At 40.1% G+C, this 8,809-nt stretch overlaps 1 protein-coding gene across 2 annotated transcripts in view; it reads right to left on the minus strand.

Annotated features, from left to right (window-relative positions):
* NDUFAF2 (NADH:ubiquinone oxidoreductase complex assembly factor 2) overlaps nt 1–8,784 on the minus strand; it is a 68,331-nt gene extending 59,547 nt beyond the window's left edge. For both annotated transcript variants that reach the window (XM_035896626.1, XM_035896625.1), the window contains exon 1: nt 8,618–8,784. The gene's annotated coding sequence lies outside the window, so the exon portion shown is untranslated. The remainder of the gene's footprint in view (nt 1–8,617) is intronic.
* Between the last annotated feature and the right edge of the window lie 25 nt (nt 8,785–8,809).

Below are 8,809 nucleotides of genomic sequence, written 5' to 3' on the forward strand. Positions count from 1 at the left end.
TCCCTATTTCATCATTCCCATTTCCTTAACCTGTCACACTCATTTTAAGTGTCCCTCCTTTCTGTGCAACTCCTGTACCCAGAGGCAGAGCATGGAACAGATTCTCCCCTCTCCTCAGAGCAAAGGCATTCTTATCTCTGTAAATCTGACCTTAAAACTACCAAGCCTCTTATGACAGGAACTTTATTTGGTATTTTAAAGATCTGTAATGAACACAAAAAACTTATTTTACAAACCTAATTCTTTACCGCCTCCTCTGTTCTTCAGGAGAAACCAGAAAGGTTACAGTGGCCCACAGGGTAGCATGCCAACCTTCCTCAGCTCCTTCCATTTAACCTCTCTTTTACTAGTTTTGCCAACTGCACTCTTTTGTTCAGCTCTTTACCCTTCTATTCCATCTTCTTTTTTAAATAAAAGTGGAGGGGCTACATTATTATTTTAAATGCTCTTATCTTCTTTCTAGGCTTATATTACAGTAATAAACCATTTCTAAAAATATATATCAAATACGATACCATTAAAAGTGGATATTAAAAATTTTCATATGCCAATCACAATTAACATTTGGACAGTATTTATGATCTTGTTAATCCAAATTCATATAAATAGTTGTATTGGGTCAATAGTAACGGAAAAGGAAGGGGGGGGGGGCATTCGTCTTTTATGACGTTTTTTCTTCCGGAAGGCACGCTACGCGTACTGAAGCCCTAATCTCATTCTCTCCCCGCCTGTTCTGCTGAAGAGGGGAGCGATAGAGCAGCTTGGTGGCACCTGGCACCCAGCTAAGGTCAAACCACCATAACAGTGAGCTGAAATTAATTATACAGACACATTAGAAAATGTTTCCTGTACCAGCTGTAGACACACTTCAAGCCTCTTCTATATATTAAGTCTGTTCTTTAGTTTGCCAGTAAAATTTCAACCCCTAAAGCTTTATACAGAGTAGGTGATTTGATCTTACATATATTAGAGATTGATTTCTTCCCTCCCTTTGAACCAGAAAAATAAGTTGAATTCTCCTTGTATTTCAGGATAACAAAACTAAAAGCGATAGAATTCAGCCGTAAAGCAAGTATGATGATATGCCAACAATCCTGATCGATGTGATGATCATGTTTGCAACACTCATAGTTCTAGCAATCAAGTTCCCAGGATGAAATACGGGCAAGGTTGCTGACAGTGTCATGAGCTCTGTCTGTGGGACAGCTGTCCCTCTCCCGCCATGGGCTTACCTGTGCTAACTTATAATGGAATGACGTAGTGGCGAGTCACATCACTTTTTAATACACAGGTAGGAGAACAAAGCGCAAGCAACCTCACCAAGACAGCACAGGTACCCTATAGTTATTTTAACTCTTAGAAAAGACATGCCTAATGAAGTATGTTTGTAACAACTACCAAAAGGGCTGCTATTCTGAACTCTGAAGGTGGCAGCTGTTTAAATCAGCAGGACTAACAGAATCAAGTAAGATTTTTCCAGCTATTAAAAACGTGTATCTGTCCCACGCTTTATTGTTTTTTTCTCTATATACACACTAAAAAAAAAGCTATTAACACAAGTAAATTAAAAATATTTTTTTTTTTACTACATGATTTTTGGTCATCAAACAGACATCAAAAACCCCCCAACTCATCACCCCTTCCCCCCATCTCTACTGAAAGAATCAAAACAGGTTTTCAAGCCAAAACCACAATAATTAAAAGTAACAAATGTACAGAACATAAAACTTAATAGTGTCAGGAAAATTCAGCAAGATCACCATCTCAGTTTAATGTCAATATACACACTGAAGATCAAACTTGGCCATAGCAACAGATAACATGCAAGTTACTGCCTGTCCATTTGACTACTTATTGCTATTCTTGGTTTTCAAGTCAGTGAGATTAACATACCATGCCTGTTGTCAATTCACTTCTGGCAGCTGAAGGAAAAACATGTCACTGCACCCAAACACTGTTTTTCAAATATTAATGCTTTTATAATCTGCAGTGAGCTCTTCACAGTGTAATTGCTTTACTGCATAATGCATCACCCTGACTGAAAAGCTGTTTTGTCATTCCAGAATTACTGTCCTAGAAGCTGACGGTCTGCGACGCAAGTTTTATTTCTGTACAAACACACATACACACAATTATTTTATAGCTAGGTTTCTCTGTTACGTAGTGTCACCCGAAAGGAAAATTCAGCGAGCTGTCAGTATGCGCTGTTTCTGAACCGATGTTGCCGCCATCTGGACAAACTGACAACTGCCAGCTCTTGCTGGATGTGACAGTATGTACCTGGACAAAAACTCCCTATGTGAAAAAAACAACCACTTTCTCAATATACTATGTGACATAATAATTAAGTATTTTAAAATGCGGTTTCATATTCATTAATCAAAATTCAAATTCTGTGTTTCCATAGTATCTTAACATTAGACGTAAAATTAAATGAGTTTATTATAGCTTTCCACCAACACTTGAAAGACTAGCTTGCAAAACTCTTTTATGTTCACCAATATTCTGTCAAATTATCTGCAACACTTGATAATCAGTTTATGAATGCTTCATACATTTAGAATCAGTTTCTGCCTCTTCCTCAGGCTTCATTCCTGTTAGTGAGAAAAGTAACATACAGAGTCAAAAGAAAACCATAGCTCTGACCTCAGAAGATACGCTTGGGAGACACTATGTTGTTCCTTCCACTCTATCCTATTCACCATAAAGCATTACAGGAATGTTACAGTCTAGTCTTCAACATAAAATTTTACAGTATAGCAAATTTTGAAAAAAAAACCAAAACAAAAAAACCCAACGAATTCTACTCCATACTTCTGACGGACAGACAGGCACTTCCTAAAACAGAAAACAAGCAGCTACAAGAACTTTATCTCAACAGAACTGTAATTTTTTCTGACTTTCATAAGAAATGTATCTATCTATATTGAAGTCTGGATTCTGTAAGAAACCTACATGTTCCATGCAACTGAGCAATTAGTATCTTTTCCTTATACAAGTTCTTTCTTATTTGCACATTTCTGGTTTGTGGAGAAAAAGAGTTCACAAGACACAGGCCTTTTATGTGAACTTGAGCGGGCATTTCACTTGAACAACAAACAGGTTTCCCACAGAAGTCAGTGCTTACACTCAATTATTAGCAACAAAATTTACAACTGGAACTTGATAATGCCACTTGTGTTTCAGATGGCATTTACAAGAATTCCAAGAAGCACATTTAGCTTGCCAGTTTCCTTCTTAAAGCTCCTATCATCACAGGCTCAGGCCACATATGCCTAACACAGAGTTCAGGCAACATATAAAAACCTATGGATACAGAATGCTTTGGACTTTTTCCAGCAGCTCCTGGTAGGCTGCAGCTCCAAACCAAGTCAAACCTGAGCCTGCTGTTTCCCCAAAGGGAACTATAAAACTTGAGCCATGCTTTTAGCACTGATGCATAGTCTTTTAACGAAACTACCCACTTGTTGTTGATCTACTGTTCTTATAGAAGCTTGTATATGTTAGTATTTCACAGAGCGCTCATTTTAACTCTTAATCATTACAATAGATGACAGTGCAAATGAAGATACTGAAAAAGTTTAAATATAAGCTGCACATTAATCAGCCTTTAGAAAAGATGAAAAATATATACCAGATCTTAAATATTTAGTGCCTCTTATCTTCCTGCATTTTTTAATAAATTTATTATTTATTAAGAGTTATTAAGAGTATTTCTAAATTATTTTCAATGGAAAATGGAATCACCCATTTCCTGTAAGATATATTGTGTTGTAATAAATGCATAAACTGTATGAGGAATTTGTTTTGTAATTAAAAAAAAAAAATTAACATTTTAAGTATCATTGCATGTTCTGCAGCAAGAATAAATCATGTAGCAAAGCTATGGCGATGCCCTGACAGCATGTTATACAGTAAGAAAAATAAATGCGTTACATTGATAAATTTAGTCTGTTTAGTGAAATACTTGTCTGAGATACTGAAATGAGTCATCAATCATCACTTCCCAACTGTCTATTCCCATCTTCTATCACATCCAGTTTCAGGACTGCCAACTGAAGAGTCATCTCAGAGTTAGTGAGTTATGTGGGGCCTCTCATGACAAGCAGGGTGCAGTTGTACTTTTTAATCACTGTCATCACTTTAAGGTAATCTTGTAAAAAACACCACTTGCAGAATGTCATTAAATACAGAGTCATCTTTTCTTCCAAATGAGTCTACCTCACCACAGTGCTGAAGGTTTGACTTTACTGTGGAGAAGATATGTTTCTCCCCACGTAAAAATAAAAGTCCTGGACAAACATTACACAATGTACCTTCAGTTCCACCATATCTGAAGGCTCGCGTTTTCAGAAAAGTAACTAATTCTGAATTCTTCCATATTCCTGTGGGCAGAATGGTTCCTTTTTCAGGGTCTTTCCCCTCTGTCTTGACACTTTAATTCTTCTTAACTCTTTTCCCATTTCTAGCGATTACTTTCTTTACTGAACCTACTAATTTCTTTTTCTTACAGTCTAGAGACTTCAAATTTCACTTTCTCTCTTTCAAGAGAATGAACACAACCAGACTCAAACAGCTCAGTTTTACATTTTCCTCTCCGAATGGCCAACCTTTTCTATATTCAGCCAGCAGGACTACGACTCCCTTGCAAGCTCCTATCTTTTTGCCATTACTCATTAGACCTTTCTATGCAAAACACCTACTAAAATCAGCACCTTGGCATGTCACTGACAGACCACTGTTTAAATCTCTGCAATGATTCCCTTCACCACAATGAAATACATTCAACTTGCTAGCTCTCATTCTAGTAACTAATTACTCAGAAACAGTCAAAATCAGGAATGCAAGACAACTTTCCTGTGTCTACAAACAGATAATGGTGGTCAGCTGCTACATGGTGAGTTTGACCTGGATTTCACAGATTTTAGGATATTTGTGAGACTGTGCCTACAGCAGTGATGTGATTCAAAGCAGGTGTGAATTTATAGTGAGTCCTGTGCTGCCTCGATTTGTCACGTGCTGATTTGGATCTCAAAGTTGTTTCTCTGTGCACAACTTTCTTTTTTAAAGAAGAAACCCTCACCTACAAAACATTTCAAAAATTAACAGGATATTAGGTGCCAAGGCAATGCGAAGGCCACACCTGCAGCATTTACCTAACACTTTTTTACCTTTTTGAGAACTTCAAACTACATGTATTGCAGACATTCAGTCCTGGGAAACAAGACTAAGTTTAACCTGAAATAAACTCTCTGAATTATATGTGATGGAGGTGTGAGGAAACTCAACATCAACCATTCGGATCCACTGATCTTCTCCTACCACTCCTTACTAATGCGGACAAGGCCCCAGGGTCCAAGAGCATCCTGGACTGTAGACTGACTGTAAGAGAGAACAATCCACAACTGAAAGGAAATAAACATGAATTCTTTGCACCATAGGCCCCATGTATTTCTGTTCTGAACCCTTATAAATGATCAGGCAGGGCCGGCCAAAAGAAATCTGTTAGCCAGCTTTTGCTTGAAGCACAAGAAGGCATAGGTACTCCCTACACCATCCATTCCCACCTCTAGCTGAAGGCAGGATCTCCCTGCTGCTCTGAAACAAAGCCCAGCCCGAGGTCTGGGTCCTGATAGACTCACCAAGTCTAGGACATAAAAGAGAAAGCAGCACCTGTCTGTTCTGCACTCTCTTTCTGCAAGAGCACATTTGCTCAAGTACAATACAAAGCGATAAAGCACATCAGGCCTGCCACCGTGCTAGAGCTAATCACTCCTCCCCAAAATCAGAGGACAGCAAAGCGTGATGCAGACACGCTGCTGTGACCTTGCAGTGGAACCTGTACACAACAGCTGAGTGTCTCTATCGTGCTTCCTCTACAATTCATTTTCTTTCCAGTGCTGTTCCCATCCTGCACTGATCTCTGTATGGGTAGGACACATGAACTACATACGCTGCAGATTTTCCTAATGTACAACAAATAATGCTCTCCAACACTTAAGAAGAGAGCACTGCTTCAATATGGTTATCCTGCACACTTTTAAATTCCTTTCTTTAAAAACTGAGCTTCAGAAATTTTCTGCATGTGCATATTTTATTTTCTACCGACCAAATTAAATTTTCTTCCCCATCCCGTATCTTTAAACTTCTTCACAAGTTTTAAAAGCCCCCAAGTCCTGGTTTGACCCTGTTGTACACAAGTGTGACCAGCACAGGATGCTCTCCAAAAGCGTTATAAGGTGAGAGCAAGTTAGTTACCACCACCCAAGGCAGCAGGTGTAACCACCTGTGATTGCTTCCCTAGGGAGTGGATTGGTAGTGATAGAATGAACTGCCTTACCCTCAGTCACAAGATCATACAAACCTGAGAGAGGACTGGCAGACTTTCCTGCTCTGGAATAGACCAAATGTAGTACCATTGCTCTGCTGACACCACAAGAATGGCCATCCACAGAAGCACAATTACCGTGGAAATGAGTCACCAGTGGGTGAGGACATTGAACTGATACATCCAAGGAGTCAAAAGGGACTGCCCCAAGGGGCTGGCTAGGTTCAGGGAAAACTATGTCTTAAAATATGTTCTCTAGTTACATAAAAAAGGACAGTAAGGGAGAATTACCTGACTGTGGATGAACACATTTATGGAAGATGCAGCATTACTTTTGAGTATCTCCAATTTTAGTTTAGTAAAACAAAATTGTAACTATCCTCCCCTTACTTCCATTCCAAGGCCAGAAGACAAGCATGGGAAAAGTGAGTAAAACATCAGCCTTTCACAGATATTTTTATTTTCTTATCCTGCCTGTCAATATTTTTTAAAAGACACTCTTTTCCCCAGATAATATGCTTTTGACTGGGTCAGAATTAAAAAGCTTAACAGCAAACTACTAGAAGGTAGAGGAAAACTGAGGCGAATATGGTTAGGAGGTATTTAGAGACTCTGTCTTGATTTTGTTTCTAGACATCTTGTATAACCTTATGCCACCTAGCAGCTCATGCTCTTCATTCCCACCTCTGTGCCAGTTCTAGCTTACAATGTATTCTTCATCAAGTAATTTTAATCCATTTTTCTGTAAAGTTTTCTGTAGGAAGGTCAAGTAGACGACAGTGAAAAGTTAGCAGCAGTGAGAAAGAAAATAGGGGGAAGAGATCTCTCCCTTTTGGTGGCAGTAAAACATTGCATCTGTGCAAGCTGGTGGTGCAGAATTTTCAACAGATCAAGACAAAGAAAGTAAGACAAGTGGAAGAATGAGAGGGGAAACTCCAGTAACAGAGGAGTACCAATAATTCAGCAGATCTGCACTGTGTCATCTGTATCAGTAAAATACACTTAACGTGCAAGAGCCTTAAAATGTATAGAAGTGCAGTTCTCACTCACATCAGCAGAGTTGCAACTGCAGAGCAATTTAAGAGCCAGCCCTCCCTTCTCAAAGCAAAATCAGCGCCACTTTACCTCTGAAGCATTATGCTCAGCATTCCTGTAGTTCATCTGAAGAAAAACTGGGGAACATCAAGGCTACCACAATGCATTCTTAGATACAACTATTTCAATTCATTACTAACTTTAAAGGCCTTTCACACCGTGCTCCTGCTGAGTCCCATAGCTATGTCCCACCTCCCCTCCCCTCTTACTGGCACTACAACTACTGTTTAATTAGGTTCCAAACACAGATCAGTCTTCAAGTTTCAGCAGAGGGCTTTCACTGTGAAAGCCATGCCGGCATAAATTCAAATATTGAGAAGATGACTGTGAGTATTTCTGATAAGTCATTTTTACTGGTTAGTAAGGCCTGACAGTGCAGTATCACACACAAGAGACCTGACTGTAGTTTTTACTGTTTCCTGTATGCTAGAAGACACAGCTTTTTAGCCACCCCTCAAAGTCACCATTGAAACCCAACAGTGAGAAGCCCAAAAGCTGAAAGCAAGATCCAGAAAGCCTGGAAGTGTTACATGGTCATACTAACCCAGATGAAAACCACACTGCTGACAAAAAGATGTGCACCTTGCCTTCCTAAACACATTTGAGGAGACCTGCTTTAAGTCCCTGCCAGTTTTTCATGAAGTTGCACAGCAAAACAGGTGAAGGGAACTGCCCTGAAAGTGAAATAACTCCAGAAGCCATCACATGCTTCTGAAGGGAAGGTGTGCTCCCCCTTCCCTCCCTCCCTCCCCTTTAGGAAGGGTACTGACTTAAGTGACTGCACAGCCTCAGACTTTCTGCTTCTCATACTCTGAAGAATACCAAGTAAGAAAGTCTCCACAGCCGTGGGGTGCTCTAGTTGATGTGGTCATACAAAACATATGGAGCACGGCAAGCAGATAAACAAGGACTGTAAAACATTACAGCATGCACGCTTAGACACCTCCAGGGAAGATGCCTTTGATAAAGTGTATGTAGCTGTGCAACATAAGCATAGCATCTACAGAGGACGATGCGAGGACAAGCTACAAGAGCACCCAGAGCACCCAGGCTCCCGGAACACAGGCAGAAACCTAGAAAACTATTTTTCCTCAGGTATGCAGCAAGCATACGTGCAGGAATTAATTTAGAAAAATATGAAAAAGTGCTCTGGGTTATTAAGAGGAGACAATTTGTTTCTTGCGGCCTACCTACCCGCTGAAGGGTGATGCCGACACCCTGAAAGCTTTGGATGGATGGCTTCAGGCTTCTCCTTGCACTACAGCATCAGCCTCATGAGAAACTGAAGGCGGTTTCCGAGGCGAGCAGCGCAGAACGGGCACACCCTCGGTCCCCTCGGCAGCTGCGCCCCTTCCCTCACTCCGAACCCGCGCCGCTTCGCAACCG

The sequence above is a fragment of the Egretta garzetta genome, unplaced genomic scaffold (assembly GCF_000687185.1).
Source record: "Egretta garzetta isolate BGI_Z169 unplaced genomic scaffold, ASM68718v1 scaffold136, whole genome shotgun sequence".
Lineage (NCBI taxonomy): Eukaryota > Metazoa > Chordata > Aves > Pelecaniformes > Ardeidae > Egretta > Egretta garzetta.